The sequence below is a fragment of the Chrysochloris asiatica genome, unplaced genomic scaffold, assembly GCF_000296735.1.
Source record: "Chrysochloris asiatica unplaced genomic scaffold, ChrAsi1.0 scaffold00098, whole genome shotgun sequence".
Lineage (NCBI taxonomy): Eukaryota > Metazoa > Chordata > Mammalia > Afrosoricida > Chrysochloridae > Chrysochloris > Chrysochloris asiatica.
Window position 1 is genome coordinate 11,344,839 of NW_006408616.1, and position 19,968 is coordinate 11,364,806.

Here is a 19,968-nt window from a genome sequence, read left to right on the forward strand (position 1 = left end):
AAAAGAAGCATGGCAATAAAAGTTTAAATTAAAACATCAAAATTCAGATTCTGTATATGGTACAATCCTTGTATTTGCTTTTCCCTGATGAGTCCTCTAACTCAGCCTTCTATCCAGATGTTGAAAACTATACATGCCCTTTTCTGTGTGGCTTTCCTCCACATCTTCAACAAAAAATTAGACTCTTAGTTATATGTCTTGAATTCATATATGTGAGGGGTTAGTTACAGTTCAAATATTCAGAGGGGATAAAGAGCCTCAATACCTTTCCCAATAACAATATTCAAATAATCTATAGCAAATATTTTTAAAATGTAACAGAAAAAGGAGTATTATAATTGTTACTAAAATTAATGCAGCAGGAACGTTCTCTAAAGCAGTGTTATCTACCAGGTCTATAAAACCAGACTCAAGGACCACACGGGAACATAAAGTAATTGATTTGAGTTGATGGTTTATAAAGTATATCTTTTTGAGTTGATGGTTTACATGGCAAAAATAGGTTTTGAAAAGTTCAATTCATCAGACTTTTAAGTAAAGAGGTTAGTTCAGAAAACTTACTAAAGCATAGTCAGTTATGGGAATACACAGGGCTAGAAAAATAGAGGATGAGAAGTTCAGAATGATTAACTCAAAAAAGTATTATCTAAGTAAGTTACTTACTTATTTGTATTCTGATATTCATTTTACTGTGGGAGTAACCATTACTGCATGATTTCATTGCTGTTTTAACACATTTTTATCATTAACCTTTGTTCAAGGCTTGTTAACCTTTTTCACATTCTCTTCCAGCTTATCATATTGAATCAAGTTTCTACCTGGAGAGACTTTCCCCTGGTGGGAAAGGCAGTGAACAGAACACTTTTACTCTGAAGGCGAAAGGAAAATAACCCAGAAGCTGCCAGTCTCCAGCGGAGCTAGCATTCAGCTGACCAGCAGCTACAACAGGGCTTCTCAAGATCTCAGGCTACAAAGCTGGACTACCATGAAGGCAGAATGAAGAGACAACTATGAACACTGCTTCTGGTTCTTGCCTTTAACATCTTTGGTTCCAGCCACTCTTCATAAACCCTATACACAGTCACTATGAGTTGGACCCGACTCATCACTTAACAGTATCTATAGCAAATCTTGCAAGTTGTACTTTCTCATGCTTCTTACTTTCGCAGAGGCTGGCCATTTGCATGAAAAGTCTCCTTATATATCCTGAAGTTTCCTAATCTTTCCTGTTTAGTAGTCTCTCAGATCTCTGGATATATATACCTATGGTATAGTGAAGTACTTAATGTTTCAACTAGCTATAATCTGTGTAAACTCCCACCGACTGACTTTTTACAGGTCTGGGTAAGACAGGGTGGGGAACGATGCTGATGTTCTTATATGATTCAGATAGGAATGACTGTTAACAGGGCTAATTGTGATGGGTCAATTTTGCCATCCTGCTGAGTATAAAATGAACCACCTCAGCAGAAGAAGGGGCATCTCATTACTATCATAGACAAAGAGCCAGAGAGTCCTGTGCACTAAATTTCCTGGATCCTATAACAGAAAGCTGTGGCACTGGAGGAGTGACAGAGGAACCGCAGCAAAACCAAAGGCCAGAGCATGAGACAGTGCAGGGGGATTCCTAGCCCACAGAGCAAGTAAAGCTGAGAGGCTTTGGGCAGGTGGCCTGCTTGCAGAATGAGGTGCCTTATGTCACTTAATTGTGGGAGCCAGACTTGCTGACTCTTGGAGCCGTGTATGTTCAGGCTTAGGCTTACAGTGGTGTATTGTGTGGGACTGTATCAGAAGCCCTAAAAGAGCTTTATAACATTAGCTGGGTAGAGACTAGCCGGCTATAGGTTGAGGACAGGCTGTTCTGACTGGAACAGCTGTGCCCTGAGAATGTCTGACCTTCATATGTTAGCTGGTAACTCCCCTAATAAACCCCGTAACTATAACTATGGTGTCTGAACTCTGTGTGGTCACCACGATGAATCATTGAACCCCAGTGAGAAGTAAAAGTGTCATGGGAGAATTGTTCGGTGGGTGCTGATTTTCAATGTCTTTTACCTTTTATTGCAACTGTTTACTACTTTGCTTTCCAAATAGACGGAATGTTCCTTGTGGACAAGTTGGGCATTTGCAGACCTAACCTAGACTTGAATGCTTTAGAACAAAGTTTAACTCTTCAAAGTCCCTTGCATTTCCTGTCACATAAAATTAACAAGGATTAACAGAAGGAGTTAGAGAGGAGTGATTTATTATTAGCACTCTTAAATAATGCGGAAAAAGATACACATTTTAAATTCAATAAACAAAGACAATAAGCGTAGATGAATCTACTCTCAAAGAATGTTTAAAAATCTTAAGTATGGGGAAAAAACATGAACAATTTCTTTTACAGGGATTCAGTTTAAGGTTATTAAATTGACAGATATTGGTGCTCATGAATTCAGAGACAAGTTTATATACAGTGGATTTAGAATTATAAACCAGCTACATTCTTGCTTTGTTTTAAAGCTTCCCATCTAATATCCAAATACTATCAAGTCCATTCCAAATCATAGAGACCCTGTGAAGTGTTTCCTGATGCAGTACTATAGGGTAAGCACAGGACTGTTAACCACACAAGTTTGGTGGTTCAAACTCACCAGCTGCTCCTTGGAACCTTACATAGGGTCACTATGAGTCAGATTGACTCAACAGCACTTAACAACAACAACAACAATCCTTGTGGGAGCAGAAAGCCTCATCTTTCTCCTTCAGAGTGGCTGGTGGGTTTCAACTGCCAACCTTATGTCCAGTACTTATCCTACAGTGCCACCGGGGTTCCTTGTTTTAAAAACTCTGTTCCAATTATATCTGCAACATATCAGAAGACTACACTTGAGTTAAACACGATCAAATCTTTACTTGGAATGAAAGGATAAGGATTCAGAGAAAATATACACACCTGTGATGATGTTATGCAAGATAAAATCCATCAACTCAGACACCTTAGAGAAAATGGTAGGTGACACCCTTCTTTGGCTAGTTCTTAAAGGAGCCAAGTTTCTAGCACAACCAGCTCTCCAGGAAGTGATCCCAGCAAGAGTCCAGGTTCCATCATCTTTTCTGCAAACAAGTGGTCCTCCAGAGTCCCCCTTTCATATTATTTATTTCCGTGGAAAAAGAATTTTTGAAATTATCCACAAGTTAAAATATTTGATCAATTCTACTGATATCAGCAACACAGAAAGAGAAATGAGGTAGAGATACATAGTCCACAGAATAGTTTTCCATCCAGATTTTGTCTGTCCATTTGGTATTTCCTCATTATTAGTTTCAAAGTGGGGTCTTCTCATCCACAATCTCCTTTTACCCACTGCTGACAATTTTATGAAACTAACAACTAGTTTTTTATTTTTATTTCTGTACCTTATACTAAGGCTACATGGTGGCACAGTAGGCTAAGCACTGAACTGCTAACCTCCAGATCAGTGGTTTAAACCCACTAGCAGATCTATAGGAGAAAGATGAGGCTGTTTACTCCTATAGCGATTTAGTCTCAGAATCAGTATATAGTGTTATTCATCTGTCAGTTTGTTGTACTGTGGTAATTGGTGTGTGGCTGTGATGCTGGAAGCTATAACTCTGGTATTTTAAATACCTGCAGGGGCACTCATGGTGGATAGTTTTCAGCAAAGCTTTCAGACTGAGTTAGACTAGGAAGAAGGCAAGGCAGAGCAATTCTACCTGAATGGTTAGCCACTGAAAACCTTATGGAAGTAGCACTATAACCTGATATAGTGTTGGAAGACCAACCCATCAGGATGGAGGCACTCAAAATTCAACTGGGAAAGAACTGCCTCCTCAAATTAGAGTTGACCTTAATGATACGGAGTAAAGCTTTTGGAAATTTCATTCGCTGATTGGGTACAATTCAAAATGAGAAGAAACAGCTGCAAACATCTATTAATAAGCTTGTGGAATGTATGAAGTAGGAATCTAGGAAAATCAGAAGTTGTCAAAAATGCAACAGAATGCATAAAGATTGACATCTTATGAATTAGTAAGCTGAAATGGACTGGAATTGGTCATTTTAATTTGGACAATGCTTGACTATGCTGGGAATGACAAACTGAAGAGGAATGGCATCACATTAATCATCAGAAAGAGCAATTTAAAATCTATCTTAAAGTACAATGCTGTCTGTGCTACAATAATATTGATTTGCCTACAAGGAAGACCAATTAATAACATTATTATTCAAATACATGCACCAATCATTAAGACAGTGATGATGAAATTTAAGAATTCTACCAATGTCTTCAGTGTGAAATTGATCAAACATGCAATCAAGATGTATTGAAAATTACTGGTGGCTGGAAACAAACAAGAAGGATCAGCAGTTAAAAATATGGCCCTTGTTATAGAAATAATGCTGAAGGACACATGATACACTTTTTTAAGACCAATGACTTCATTTCAATTATCTTTTTAAAACAATATATAAAAGCATATTAGACACATGGACCTTACTAGTTGGCATACACATGAATCAAATTGACTACATCTGTGGAAAGAGATAGTGGAGACTCTCAGTATCATCAGCTATAATAAGACTAGGGAAGACTGTGGAATAGGACCATCAGTTACTAATATCCAAGTCATGTTGAAGCTAAAGAAAATTAAAACAAGTCCAATAGATCTAATATGTATGAATATATTGAATATATCCCACCTGAATTTAGACATATGAAGAATACATTTAATGCATTAGACCCTCATGACTGAAGACCAGAAGAGTTGTGGAATGACACCAGAAACATACAGGAAGAAAGCAATAAGTCATCAAAAAGATAGGAAATAAAGAAAATACCAAAATGATATTAGAAGAGACTCTGAAACTTGCTCTTGATCATAGAGAAGCTAAAGCAAATGGAAAAAATGAGGAAGTCAAAGAGCTGAACAGCATTTGCTCAGCATTTCTGAAGTTGGAAGAACTAAAGGGGAAAAAAAAAAAAATCAATCCTCGGGCTTGCTATATTGAAGCAATCTATGGGCATAAAAAACTGAATGATCCAGAAAGCATAAAAATATATGGAAAGAATATACAGAGTCACTGTACTGAAAAGAAAGGTCGATGTTCAACCTCTTTAAGAGGTAGCATATCACCAAGAACCAATGGTATTGAATGAAGAAGGCCAAGCTACACTGAAGGCACTGACAAGTAACAAGGCTCCAGAAATTGAGGAAATATAAATAGAAATATTTCAACAAACTGATGCATCACTGAAGTGCTGACTATACCAAGAAATTAGGATGATAGCTACCTGGCCAACTGATGGAAAGAGATTCATAACTATGTCCGTTCCAAAGAAAGATGTCCCAAAGAATGTATAAATAATCTAACAATATCATTAATAACACATGCAAGTAAAATTTTGCTTAAGATAATTTTAAAACAGTTGCAACAGTACATCGACAGGGAACTGTCAGAAATTCAAGACAGATTCAGATGAGGATGTGGAAATGAGAGTATCATTGCTGACATTCAATGAATCTTGGATGATAGCAGAGAATACCAGGAAGACACTTACTAGTGCTTTATTGACTATGCAAAGACATTCAGTTGTGTGGATCATCACAAACTTTGGATAACACTGTGAAGAATGGATATCCCGGAACACCTGATGGTGCTCATAAAGAACCTGGACATAGACCAAGAGGCAGTTGTTTGTACTGAACAAGAGAATGTTGAGCGAGCGGTTTAAATTCAGGAAAGGTGTGTGACAGGGTTGTATTCTTTCACCATAGTTATTCCTCTGTATGCTGAGCAAATCATCGGAGAAATGGGATTATTTGAAGAATGTGACATCAGGATTAGAGGAAGAGTCATTAGCAACTTTTGATATGCAGATGTTACAACATTGCTTGTTGGAAGCTAAAGAAGACAATGTAACATATTTACTGATGAAGGTCAAAGACCATGACCTTCAGTATGGGTTGCACCTCAATGTAAATAAATAAAAATCATCGCCACTGGAAAAATAAATACCATCATGATAAATAGAGAAAAGATTGAAGTTGTTAAATCTTCATTTTGCTGGATCCACTATCAACACTGAGAAAAAAAATAATAAAACTTCATATTGCATTAGGCAGTGTTTCCTTCTGTTGTGCATAGGGATGCTCTGAGTCAGAAGTGACTCAATGGCACCTAATATGAATCAGAATAGACTTGATGGCAGTTAAGTTTGTTTTTCTTTACCTTTTATCATGAACTACCATATGCAAACAATCAATGGAAGGAAGAAGTCAGGGTACATATGTATGCTTTCCCTGCAGCCTGTCCTTGCCATTGCTGAGAAACAGTCTGGGTCCTATCCCAAGCTGACAGCATGAGTGAACAGAAATTGTAAAGGGACATAAGACTATGAACACAGGAAGCCTAAAAAGCCTGTTGTTGTTTTTTTTCCAGGTAGCATATAAGGAGCTTTGGTAGCTTAGTGGTTACAAATCGGGATGTTAATCTCAAGATCAGCAGTTCGAAACTACCAACCACTCCATGGGAGAGAGATGAGGCTTTCTGCTCTCGTAAAGATTTACAGCCTCAGAAATCCTATGCAGGGTCACTATGAGTCAGAACCGACTCTACCGCATGTATCCACTACCAAACCACAGTGTATGTACAGGACCAGCTTATATAACTGGATAAGGAATTTATGAACTCAGGAACTTATCTTGAATAACTCTGTAACATAATAAACTTCTTTGAAAATGAATTTCAAATAATCTTATATCTGATTAAGCCTTCCTCAAAAAGTAGGGAATTGCTTTCTGAGGCCTTCATCCAGAAGGAAAAAAAAAAAAAAATGCCTGTGATAGATGCAAAAAGGACAAAGTATCTTTAGCCTATCTGTATTCAATGTGGAAAGTCACAACATTTTATTTCTGCCCTCTTTGAAACTTCCCCTAGTCCTAGTTCTGTCATTCCTAGAAGAAAAATGTAAACATTCTTCCAGTAGATAATTTCAGGGAACTTGCAACCCCAATGTCAAGCTCCTTGCTAGCAAAGAGTAATAAATCACTGCTCTTCCACCTTAAAAGAATACAAAGGCCTTTCAAGGAAATGACTCTCTATCCAAAACTTAAAACTCCTGTATGTTGCAATTCATCTTGCTATTCTTTCTGTGTCTTGTAAAGATTGGTTTTCTTTGGAAGTTGTGTCAGCCTTTGGAAGCTATTATCATTTACAACACCTTACTTAATAGTTACTAAAGCCATGTGAACTTTGTGCACATACTGCATTTTGCATTAAAAGCAAAAAAAAAAAATCACAGTGATTAACAAAATGTGGAATGAAAATCAACCATAACTGGACCAAATCCGTTTGCTAAAGTAGAGTCCAGTTAGGTTCTGGAATGAAGTTTATAACCACCTACTCATGCATCAGGATTGGGAAGCATTCTCCCTGCACAAGTCTAGTAGATTTTTTCTGTAGGAGTTGGGTGGAAAGAAGAGGAGAAAGAAATTCAGAAGCATAATGCCCCCCAAAAAACTCCTGAAAATGACAGAATCAGCTTTCACCCACATTATTAAGTAGGATGGCTTGTACCTGGCAAGCATCATTTTCTCCATCAAGAAAACCAGCACACAACATGGGCCCTCCGAAGGGAGGAAGATTCCTCTTCCTGAGGACGATGTTGCATGTTTTGTCATCCAGGATGGGCCGTTTGGCTTCTTGCAGGACATTTGAATATTCTGATGCTGCAAGAGAAAGGCCTGATAGGTTAGCTAACAATTATCCTCATGCAAACAAGCTAAGAATCTCACAAGTTTAAAACTATTTCAAGCAGAATTTTCCACGAAATGTATATTAATCCTTATTTTAGGTATGAATTATATTCTGTTTTTAAAGTCATATTATGTGGTGAAGAACATTTTTTTAAAATTCAGCATATTTTAAGGTAATATGTAATTGTGCAAATATGGCTTCTCTTAATGTTTTTATGTTTCCCAAGAGGAAACAGTCAATACAGCAGTATTTTGCAAATTTTAATCATTTAAATGTCATTCTATTCAAGAGTGATATTTTAAATGATTAAATGGAGTCCTGGTGTGACACTGTAGAATAATCACTGTCCTGCTAACCATAAAGCTGATGGTAGAAACCTACCGGCCACTCCTTGCAAACCCTATACAACAGGGCCACTGTGATTGGAACTGACTTGATAGCACTTAGTACCAACAATATTCAAAACAAAACAAAAGTTTCCTGACTATCCTTTATCTTCTAACCCATCTAGGAGATATTTTCCTTATCTGACACACTTAGCCAAAATGGTAGCAGTAGAAGTATATTATAAGTAGCCTGCAGCTAAGCACAAGACTTTTTTATGGTGAATACATCTGGTAATATTCATTGGGTTAGGACTCAGGGAAAAAAACAAATGGAATAAATGAATTACTCATGGTTAACTAATTACTCCTGCTTCCACCAGGCATACAAAGGAAACAGGAAGAAGCATTATCAGATTCTTCTGAAGACTCTTACTGTCTGAAATCTTGCCCCATCCACTGGTCATGCACAGAACTCCTGTTTCATATTTATCATCTCTATGAGGAAGACATATTCGCTGAACAGCAGTTCCTAAAAAATAAAATAAAACCAAGAGGTTCAAAGATAGATAAGTGATATTGAATATCTTTGTATCATTGAAACAGAGAGCATCTGCTCTCATGCTGCAAAACCGCAATAGCCTTTGGGTTTTGTGGCTTCTCCCCTGTTTTCTTAAAAGTGATGTTAGCATTTAAAAATGATTTCCCCTCTATAATGTAAAACTATTTTATCTTTATAGAAAATATAGGAAAGTTATAACAAGGAAAAACATCACTCATTAGTTTATACACTACCATGATCCCCCAAACTACTATAACGCTATGGTATATCCTTGTCCCTAAAGGATAGTTTTTCATGCAATAATTATTTAGCACCTTTATATAGAACTGATTTGACGGCACTTAACAACAACAACTATTTGGAAAGTACTTTTGTAGACTTCAAGAGGTGAATGTAAAAAGAAAAAAATCCTTGCCCTGGTGGTGTTTACATGAATGGCAGGCAGAGGGGACAGACATACTGAATACAATAAATTATTTAGTTTGGCATTACATGCGCCAGAAAATTCAGAGGAAGATAAGTGAAATGAAAAGTTGAAAATGTGGAGATTGGGGTGATGTTGTAAGAGGTGTCATTTTAAATACTGTGGCCAAGGGAAGTCTCATTGAGCAGGCAGCATTTGAGACAAGCCTTCAAGAACTGAGTTAAGGAACCATGCAATTATCTGGGAGAAAACCACTTACAGAAAAAAATGGACAATCCTGCAATAGGATAATGCCACATATATTCGAGAAACAGTAGGGAAGTAAGAATGTTTGGAGCAGATTACGGAACTCTAAACTGGGTTAAGGAGCTCTGGGAGCATAGTGGTTACGAATCCGGCTGGAAAGCTCAAGGTCAGCAGTTCGAAACTATTGGCTGTTCCACGGGAGAAAGATGAGGCTTTCTGCTCCTGTAAAGATGTACAGTCTCGGAAACCCTGTACAGGTTAGCTATGAGTTGGAAGCGACTCCACGGCACATAACCAAAACAGGATAGCTATGAGTAGGAACCAACTCAATGACACTAAGAAGTTAAGAAGAAGAGAGTGGTTAGACAAACAGCACTGGGTAGGAGATGTAACATCGAATTCTGAATGTAGTAGGGAATCATGGAAGGGTTTTGAACAGAGTAATACATTTTGGCTTACATTTAAAAAAGCATCCATCTGGTTGCTGGGTTAGGACTAAACACAGGGGTGCAAAAGCAGCAGCTGGAGATGAGTTAAGAGACCACTGACCACTTACCCAGGCAATGAATGATGGTGGCTTGGAACAGGAAGGTGAGGGTGAGGCAGAGACAAAAGGATATTCTGATGGATTGGGTGTGTGAATAATCAAGATGGTTCCTAAATTCTTAACTTAAACAACTGGAAGGAGGACAGAGTTGTCATTAATAGAAATGGAGGAATACTGTGGGAAGAATAGCTGTGCAATGTGGTGTTAATCAGAATTCATTTTAAACTTATGAAATTTGAGATGCCCATTAGCCAATCAAGTATAACTAGCTGTTCGTGTTAGTCATGGCGACTACACCTGTTGCAGAGTACAACTGTGCATCTTATGGTTTTTTTTAAAAAATATGACCTTTAGGAAGCTGATTGTCAGCTGATTTTAAAGTGCCTCTGGGTGGGTTCGAACCACCAAGCTTTTGACTAGGGTGAAGTGCTTAACTGTTTGCACTGCCCAAGGATGTTTGAGATACCTATTAGACATCCAAGAACTCTATTAATCACAAGGATATGTACTCTTAAGAAACCTGGACTAGATATGTATGAAATGTAGTGTAGTCTCGAAGTAGATGGTGTTTACAAACAAGCCCTAGAATGAGATCAGTAGGTCAGAGGCAGAGGCAGAGAAGAGGTCCATGGCTGAGCTCTAGGGCAGTCCAACAATAAGAGGTCAGGAAGAAAAGGACTCATCAAAGAAGACTAAGAAAAGGTGGAAAGCTGTAGGAAGAAAACCAAGGGAGCCTTGGAACTCAAGTGAACAAAATATTTCCAAGAAGAAAATACGAGCAACTTTGTCAAAAGCTCCTATCAAGTTAAGATGAAAATTGAGAAATTAGCCTTTGAATTCAACAATACAGAAGTCACTGATGAGTGTGACAAGATAAAATGTGGTGTAGTGGTAGAGTGAAGATCTGATAGACTTGGATGTACAATACACATCTCAAACATAATATAAGGAAGTATGACAGTTGAGAGAAGAAATTGGCACACCTAGCATAGACAGATTGTTATAGCTTTTTTTTTTTTTTTTTAAATAAAGGTGAGTAGCAAATTAGATAGTAATATCTTTTTGTTTTGTGATATCAGGATAGGAGGAAGGCTCATTAGTAACCTGAGAGATGCAGATGATACAACCATGCTTGCTGAAAGCCAAGAGGAGTTTAAATACTTATTGATGAAGATTGCACCATTTGACTAATAAATAACATCCATATAAATGGAGAAAAGACTGAAGTTGTCAAGGACTTCATTTTGCTTGGATCAACCATCAACACTCATGGAAGCAGCAGTCAAGAGATCAAATAACATATTGCATTGGGCAAATCTGCTGCACAAGACCTCTTTAAAGTGTTGACGAACAAAGATGTCAGTTTGAGGACTAGGGTGCACCTGACCAAAGCCATGGTATTCTCAATAACCTCATATGCATGCGAAAGTTGGGGTGATTAAGGAAGACCATAGAAGCATTGATGCATTGGAGTTATGGTGTTTGAGAAGAATATTGAAAGTGCCATGGGTGCCAAAAGAACAAATAGATCTGTGTTGGAAGAAGGGTAGCCATAGTGCTTTTTGGAAGTTAGGATGGCCAGACTTCATCTTTTATATTTCATACAGTCACTGGAGAAGGATATCACGTTTCATAAAGTCAGAGAAAAAGAGGAAGACCCTCAACGAGATGGATTGGCACAGTGGCAGCAGCAATGGGCTCAGGTGTAGAAACAATTATGAGGATGGCCCAGGATTGGGCAGTGTTTCATTCTGTTGTGCACAGTGTAGCTATCAGTCAGTACCAACTCGATGGCACCTAAGAACAAGCACAGACAGATATTCATAGTTTTGTTTTTTAAATAAAGGTGAGTAGCAAATTGTGAGAGTAGCATCTTTTTGTTTTTGGCTTTTAAACATTCTTCCTTGCAAATTTGAAAAAGATTTTTGATAGTTTACCCAGATTGTTTCAATTACCTGTGTTGAGTGTATCAGATATTTAGTCCATATAATGACACAAAGAGTTTTCTGTAAATATATTCACATCTCAGACTGTTTAGTTAAATATGGGTCAGTGGTCTAGAATATTGTTCAACAAGGCAGAAGAGTACATAAAATGATGATTGTTAAGTTGTTGTTAAGTGTGGTTGAGTTGGTTCTGACTCATAACAACCCTATATAGGGCTTCTGAGGAGCGGCTGGTGGATTTGAACCACCAACCTTGAGGTTCAAAACAACCTTGCAGTCCAGTGTTTACCCTACACTGCCACACCAGGACTCCAATTATTAAATTAAGCATGGACAATTTGTGGCTGGTACTCATAGGCCGTAGAGAACTTAAAAAAAAATAGATTATAGATTGAATACAGTTCCTTGGTAGTACAAACAGTTAACATGTTCAGTTGCTAAGCAAAAGGTTAGCAGTTTGAGTGACTCAGAGGCACCTCAGAAGAAAGACCTGGTGATCTACATCTGAAAAGTCAGCCATTGAGAATCCATGGAGCACAGTCTACTCTAATATACATGGGATCTCCATGAATTGGCGTCAACTTAAAGGTAACTATTACGTTTAAAAGAAAAATGCTCTGGGGAACAAAAATCAAAATTATGAAAATAAAAAACAAAACAACAAACAAAGAAAAAACAACAGCATACTGGTCAGAAAGAGACTGACGGAGTCGGACTACCCTTAAAGTGTGGAAAGGAACTTAGGGTCATGACCCACCAAGCAAGTAGCCAAGCAGTAGCTAGGTATATGGGGGGACAACACTAGCAAGGTTTAGCACTATAAATATATTGGAATGGTCAATCATTCAAAATCAAAAGGACCACATTTACCTAAGGACAAACTTTAGAAGGGATAGGAAGGTGAGTGGAATGGAAACAGGAACCACAGGAATGAAGCAGGATAACTGTTGTTGCATGGATGGGATTGCAATCATTGAGATGAAGCAAAATATATGATTTGTTGAATATAAAACTGATCAACTTGTCTGCAAACCTTCATTCAAGTCACAATAAAGATTCTTTTTTTTTTTTTAAAGAAAAAAGCTTAACTAGTCTACATTATTGGAGTCCTGGTATGGTGTTATAGGATAAGCACTGAACTATTAAATCACAAGATTTTCAGGTCAAACCCATCAGCTGCTTCTTGGAAGCCCTACGCAGGATCACTGTGAGTTGCAACCAACTCAATGGCACTTCACAACAACATTCTACATTACAGACAAATTACAGAAATTAAAGTTAACTGGTATATGTTAGATTTTTTCCCATTTCCTTTTTGATATTCCTACTATCTCAACTTACCAAACTTGACTTTGTGTTTTAGATATAGTAGTGCAATATCAGAATTCATATATCCAAATTTGTTGTACTTGGGATGAATAACAATTTTTGAGGCAGGAATATTCTGTTCTTGCTTATCCTTCTGAAAGAGGTTGTACTCTCCAGTAGTCACAGTCAAATTCTTAATTTGTATCCTAAACACAAAGGAAACCGTTTCAGCAAGTAACTGTTGCTCCTATCAAGGGCTGTGTTGGTTTCCATGTAATTAAATGCTAAGTGACTAATGTCCCTTTAAGCACTTCCAAGACTTTACTATTCATTTCTACCAACTGTCATAGTTCCCCATTTTTTAGATCTATAAAAAAAGTTATGAAAGCATGTGGATGCTTCCACCCATCATCATTGTCTTTCCATGAAGTATTTAATCAGGAACCCCTTCCTTTCTTAGATACCCAAACCAGTCTATACATGCTGTGCCATTCGGAATAGAACCCTTATGTAATCTTGTGAAATATATTTCTTCCACAGTACTTTTTTTCCTGAATGATTTAACCAAGGTGCCCTAGTGGCACAGCAGTTAAGCACTTAACTACTAACTGAAAGGTTGGCAGTTTGAATCCATCAGCCACTCTATAGGAGAAAGATGTGCAGTTTGCTTCCATACAGATCGTTGTTGCTGTTAGGTACTGTTGAATTAATTCTGACTCATGGAGACTCTGTATAGGGTTTCCAAGGAGTGGCTGGTGGGTGTGAACCTCCGGCCTTGTGGTCCAAACCAACCTGTGGTCCAGTGCTTACCCTACAATGCCACATCAGAAATCTCCCCATATAGGGTACAGCCTTGCAAACCCTATGAGTTCTACACTGTCCTAAAGGGTCACTAGGAGTCAGAACTGACTGCAAAGATTTTTTTAAAATTACTTCAACTCAGTTTATTAATATTTTGAAATATCCATTTAACATTTGATGCTAATAGTTTATTAGAATAAGTTAATACACCCCAGCCTTGAATCCATTGGAGATGATGACTGGGTCTTTAGGGTTTCTGATAAGCAGAGCAAGAAGTAAGGAAATCTTTGATCAGGAAGGTCTAGTGGATGGTACAATGAACAAAAACCATGAATGTGAATGTTCTTGTGGTGCCAAGAACTTCACATCTCTGAGACCCATAGTCATGAGTTTAGATTGGATAAACAATGGAAGTCCACAACTTACTCATCAAGGTTAACCAGGCAGTGTGCTGCTGTAACCACCAGATTATCTTGAATCAAGCTTCCGCCACAGAAGTGCTGCTCACCTAATTTTAGGGAGACCTGCCCAAGAAGAAAGTTTGAAACAAATCTAATACACATCTCCTCATAGACATCTTCCCCTCCACGCATTTTGAAAACAACTTTTAATCTAATGTTAACATTCTTAAAATACTGATATAAAGTGGCTACTAATATATTTATCGGAGTCCTGGTGTGGTGCTGTGGGTTAATGCGCTAGACTGCAAAATCGGTTTGAACCATAAGGCTGGTGGTTCAAACTCAGCAGCCACTCCTTGGAAACCCTATACAGGGTCACTATGGGTTGGAACCGACTCAATGGCACTTAACAACAACAACGTATTTCTCATGAAGTAAACTTTTTGATAAGAGGGAGAGTGTAGGCAAGAGAAAAATCATATAGTAATCTTTAATCTTGATATTTGAAACAAGGCTGAACTCCACTATTCTCTCTTCAAGAAATCAATACCTATAGCATACTGACCTGCCATGGATGTCCACCAACTGTTGCATTTCTCCAACTAGTAATTCTAGAGTAGAGCCCAGATCCCAAGAGAGTTTCCTTATTTTTCAAGTCAACTGCACGAATTCCACATATCTGTCCTGTGTGGGAGAGCACATGTGTGTGTGTGTGTTCTCTCACACGTTATTTAAGAGTTCACCTTATTAAGCGTTCACACCAGGATTTTCCTGTCCTCTGCACAGCAGCCAACACAGTTTCTTTTCTCAGAATATCCCTTTTGTATGCCAAGTCCCACAGCCAATCCCATGTTAAATAGAACCATGCTACAGAGACTTGAAGGAGCTCTAGTAGTGTAGTGGTTATGAGTTAGGCTGCTAACCTCAAGGTCAGCAGTTCAAAATTACCAGCTGTTCCCTAGAAGAAAGATGAGGCTTTCTTTCTACTCCTGTAAAGATCTGCAGCCTCGGAAACCCTATTCAGGGTGGCTATGAGTCGGAACGGACTCCAGGGCACACCACCACCACCACCACCACTGGAACTCGCCTACCTGTCAGCCTGAGTTTTCATAACCCGAGAAGACACTGAGGCCGGAATGAGCTGGCTCTCCCTTATGGGGCTTACTTTGGGTGGGTGCACATTATATAATTTAGATTGTATTAAAGATACTAGGTGACAACTGTGCTACCGTGGAACAGAGGCATTTGGCATTGCTTAGTTACTTCCACATCATTATTTTTCCTTAGAGAAGGCTCTTCTCTAAGCTTAGTTAGCAAAGTGCCTAAAACTAGAGCTCCTGAATCCAAAAAAATTTGAAAAAGAAAAACTGGCCCAACCTCTGCTTTGTGAACATCTGACTTGTACTAGTACCTATCACTCTGTTCTTCCAAAAGGTGTCTACAACTCAGGGACGTTCCAGCTCAGGAAGATGCAAGCTATCCTTCCCCAGCACTCTCCAGTCTCCAGGGATTACCTAAACTCTGGGAGAGACCCAAGGTGAACAACAGCAGCAAAGCAGCCTCAGCCGGTGCCCCCATGGCTCCTCCAGACCTGGCTCCTCGTTCTTCTTCGAAAACAACTCAGAGAAAGTGGGCTTGCATTTCCTTCTGCCTTACAGAAGCAATTCCCAGGCCGCAATCTTTATCTCTCTGCACCTATTCACACAGGTTTCCCTCTTTAGAAGGGCTTTGGAGCTACAGCTGGCTCTCTTACTGCCTTGTTTGTCTAGTGCTTTCCCATCTGACCCTAGAGACAGGGTTAAGGTAGATCTGGGGAGATGGCTGGGTTGACCTGGGGAACAGGGTGGTCAGTGGCCTAGAACACAAGAGAATTCTGTCCCGTTTAGAGGGTGTTCGTCATGCCTAGGGTCTGTGATCTTAATCTGGTCACCTATACAAGACACAGCCAGGCAGATGCCTGAAAGAAGACTCATTAAAGCTTACCATCGTACTACCCCTCTCCATCTAGGAAAGTTACTGGTTGAAGCCTTTGACACTCAAGAGTTTTCAACCACTTTTCTGGGTAGAAGTATTATCAGTTTAAGTAGAATTGGCCAAAGGTGGAGGAATCTAGGGCATCTGCATACACCCATCGTTTAAGATGATCAACATTAATTTGTGGGTAAATTAATCATGTTGGAATTCTCTTATATGTATTGTTGTTGTTATGTGCCATCGAGTCAATTCCATCCCATAGCGACCCTGTATAGGGTTTCCAAGGAGCAGCTGGTGAGCTTGAACCACCAACCTTGAAGTTCAAATAGCTTTGCCATCTGGTGCATTAACCCACCGTGCCACACCAGGACTTTGTACTAAATTAGAGTGAGTTTGGGAGAGGTGGAGAGCAATAAAGCCTGTGTTTGGAGTGGATTTACATTTTATCTGAAAATCAGTGAAAGAGGACATGGAACTCCCCACCCTGCGTCACCTACCACCTCCCAGGGCCACTGCCTTACTTCTGTGTATAAGTTGGTGGTGGTGGTGGTGGTTAAGTGCTGAGGAGTCCATTCTGACTCATGTTGTTGTTGTTATGTGCAGTCATAGCGACCCTGTACAGGGTTTCCGAGGCTGTAAATCTTTGTGGGAGCAGAAAGCCTCATCTCTCTCCCATGGAACAGCTGGTAGTTTCAAACTGCTGACCTTGCGGTTCGCAGCCCGATTCATAACCACTACGCTACCAGAGCTCCTTTGACTCATAGTGACACAGTAAAGGGTTTCCAAGACAAATCTTTACCAGGAGCAGAAAGCTTCTTTTTCTCCTGTGGAACAACTTACTTCCGTGTAAAAAAGCTGCTTGAGATAGGATGGTAAACAAGTTGAAAATGGCAGGAAGTGGACAGGTGGACAGGAAAACACAAGAGTAGAGGGTGAAGGAATACAGTACTGACATGGACAGGTGACCACCAGAAAGGGCATGACCACTTTAACTGTAGAAGAAAGCAAGGAGTGGAAGACTTAAAGAATATGATTGGCAACCAAATTTGAAACAAGTCTCCAATCTTCTTGTTCCATAAACCTAAAAGGGGGCTTCTGTGTCCCAAACCTCACAATATTGAAAAGCTCAAGAGCTGCACTCTCTAACATGGCAGAGTAGTAGTTTAAATGATGGACTGCCAGCCAAAATGTGAGTGGTTCGAATCCATCAGCTTGCTGCTCTGGGAGAAAAAAGATGATGCAGTCTGTTTCCGTAAAGATGAACAGTTTCTGAAACCCTAAGGAGCAATTCTCTGCCTTATAAGGTATGCACTGTGAAGCTGGATTATCTGAAGATGAATGTGGCACCAGTTTTGGAGGAAGACTCATAAACGACATCAATATGCAGATGATACAATCTTAATTGCTGAAAGCCTAGAGGACTTGGAATACTGACAAAGATCAAACACCACAGCCTTCAGTATGGATTGCACCTCAATTTAAAGAAAACAAAAATTCTCACCATTGGACCAATAAATGCCATCATGATACATGGAGAAAAAAGATTGAAGTAGTCAAAACTTCGTTTTACTTAGATCCACCACCAACTCCCATGGAAGCAGCAGTCAAGAAATCAAGCATCCTATTGCATTAGGCACTGCTGCACAAGAATTCTTTGACAGTGTTCAAGAGTAAGGATGTCAGTTTGAGGACTAGGGTGCACCTGACCCAAACCAAGATGTTTTCAATAGTCTCCTATGCATGTGAAAGTTGGGCAGTAAATAAGGAATACCATAGAAGAATTGATGCTTTTGAGTTATGGTGTTGGAGAAGAATATAACAAGTACCAGGAGAGTTCCAGAACTAACAAATCTGTGTTGGAAGTACAGTTAGAATGTTCCTTAGAAGCCAGGATGGTGAAACTTGGTCTGTCATATTTGGGACATGTTATCAGGAGGGACCAGCCCCTGGAAAAGAACATCAAGCTTGATAGAGTGGGGGGTGAGCAAAAAAAAAAAAAAAAGACCCCAAATGTGATGAATTGGCACAGTGGTAGCAGCAATGGGCTCAAGTGGAACTATGATGGTGAGGATGATGCAGGGTCAGGCACAGATGATCAGGAGTTGTGGTATGAGTTGTGATACAAGTCAGAATCGACCTACCAACAACATGTGGAAATCAACATGAAGGCAGTGGGTGAGTTAGCCACATGTGGCTATTAAAATGAAAATGAATGAAATAAACGTAAAACCCATTTGCTTAGTCACACTAGCCATATTTCAGTTGCTCAATAGACAATGTGCCTACTGACTACATGCAGGGAATATAGAGAACATTTCCACAATCACTGGAAGTTCAATTGAACTGCACTACGCTGGCATCAGAAATCTTCTGCTTAGCAGCTAAGCACTTAACCACTGAGCCACTAGGACTCCTTCAAAAAGTCTTTACTAAATAAAGAGGAGAACGAATGAATACGTGTTGTGTAAGAACATTGGGTCCAAAATGTTGATGTTTCAGGTAACTAACATCCCCTGAGGGTCACAGACCCTGACTATGGCTCTCTTCTATGTGGTTCTGTTTAGTAGGATTGGGAATTGTCTTATTTTCTGTGACAGCATATCTCTTAGTTTCTAGAGCTCCAAGATTTTCCTAATGCAGTCTCAATTGAGACCTCATTTGCAGAGGATGGGTCCCTTAAAGGTCCAACAAAACAAGGCCTTCCCATTAAGTTCCTTTCAATTAAAACGGCATGCATATAAAATAGCTGGGCCTTTAGTTCTAAATTCAAATTTTCTATTAAAATTATGACTCAAATATAAATCAAGTTTGTGGTGATGAAGTGTCCAAAATGGAATTTTCTTCTTTAAAAACAAAACACACCTTTAGAAAAAGAATGTCAGGGAAAGGCAAAGTAGGTTGCACTATACTAGATTAAACTTGTAATGTGTGGGAAATCTTAGTAGGTAAGGACAATAGGGATCTGCCATGAGAGCCTTTCAAGAATTGATGGAAGCCCCAAATCTAGGGATGAACATAAAATTAGAAGACGAATTTACAAGAGATGACCAAACATGGACAATGTTTTGTGTAAACTATATAGTTGAAATAATCCCACCTCCAGATAAATGACTGCTCTAATGAGAACCTTTCCCAAGATTTTACCCTAAGGGATTGTTGGTGACCTTAGAAAGAATACTTTCCTTTGAATATCTGTTATAGGACTAGATAGCCTTATGTTGGAGGGAGAAAGCTGGAGGTACAGAAAATATGGGATGAGAAGTCATTCAAAACATCTCACTGGGGCAGGAAGGAATGTGGTAGCAGCTAAAGTGGGAAGGGGCATAAAAGAAGGTTTTCCCAAGTGGACTTGGATGATGGTTACTTGGGTATGTGTAGGTTTTAAGATAGGAGACAATTGACTAGAGCCAAAAAAAGGAAGAAGTTAAGGATGAAAAAGAGAGGCTAAGGGATGAATTAAAGTTCTCTGAGACAATATCCACAGGAACCATGTTGTTGTTGTTGTTAAGTTCCGTCGAGTCAGTTCCGACCCATAGCGACCTTGTACAGGGTTTCCGAGGGTGTAAATCTTTACAGGAGTAGAAAGCCTCATCTTTCTCCCACGGAGCGGCTGGTAGTTTCGAACCGCTGACCTTAAGGTTCGCAGCCCGATTCGTAACCACTACGCTACC

At 39.2% G+C, this 19,968-nt stretch overlaps 1 pseudogene; it reads right to left on the minus strand.

Annotated features, from left to right (window-relative positions):
- LOC102824234 overlaps positions 1-17,252 on the minus strand; it is a 138,119-nt pseudogene extending 120,867 nt beyond the window's left edge.
- Between the last annotated feature and the right edge of the window lie 2,716 nt (positions 17,253-19,968).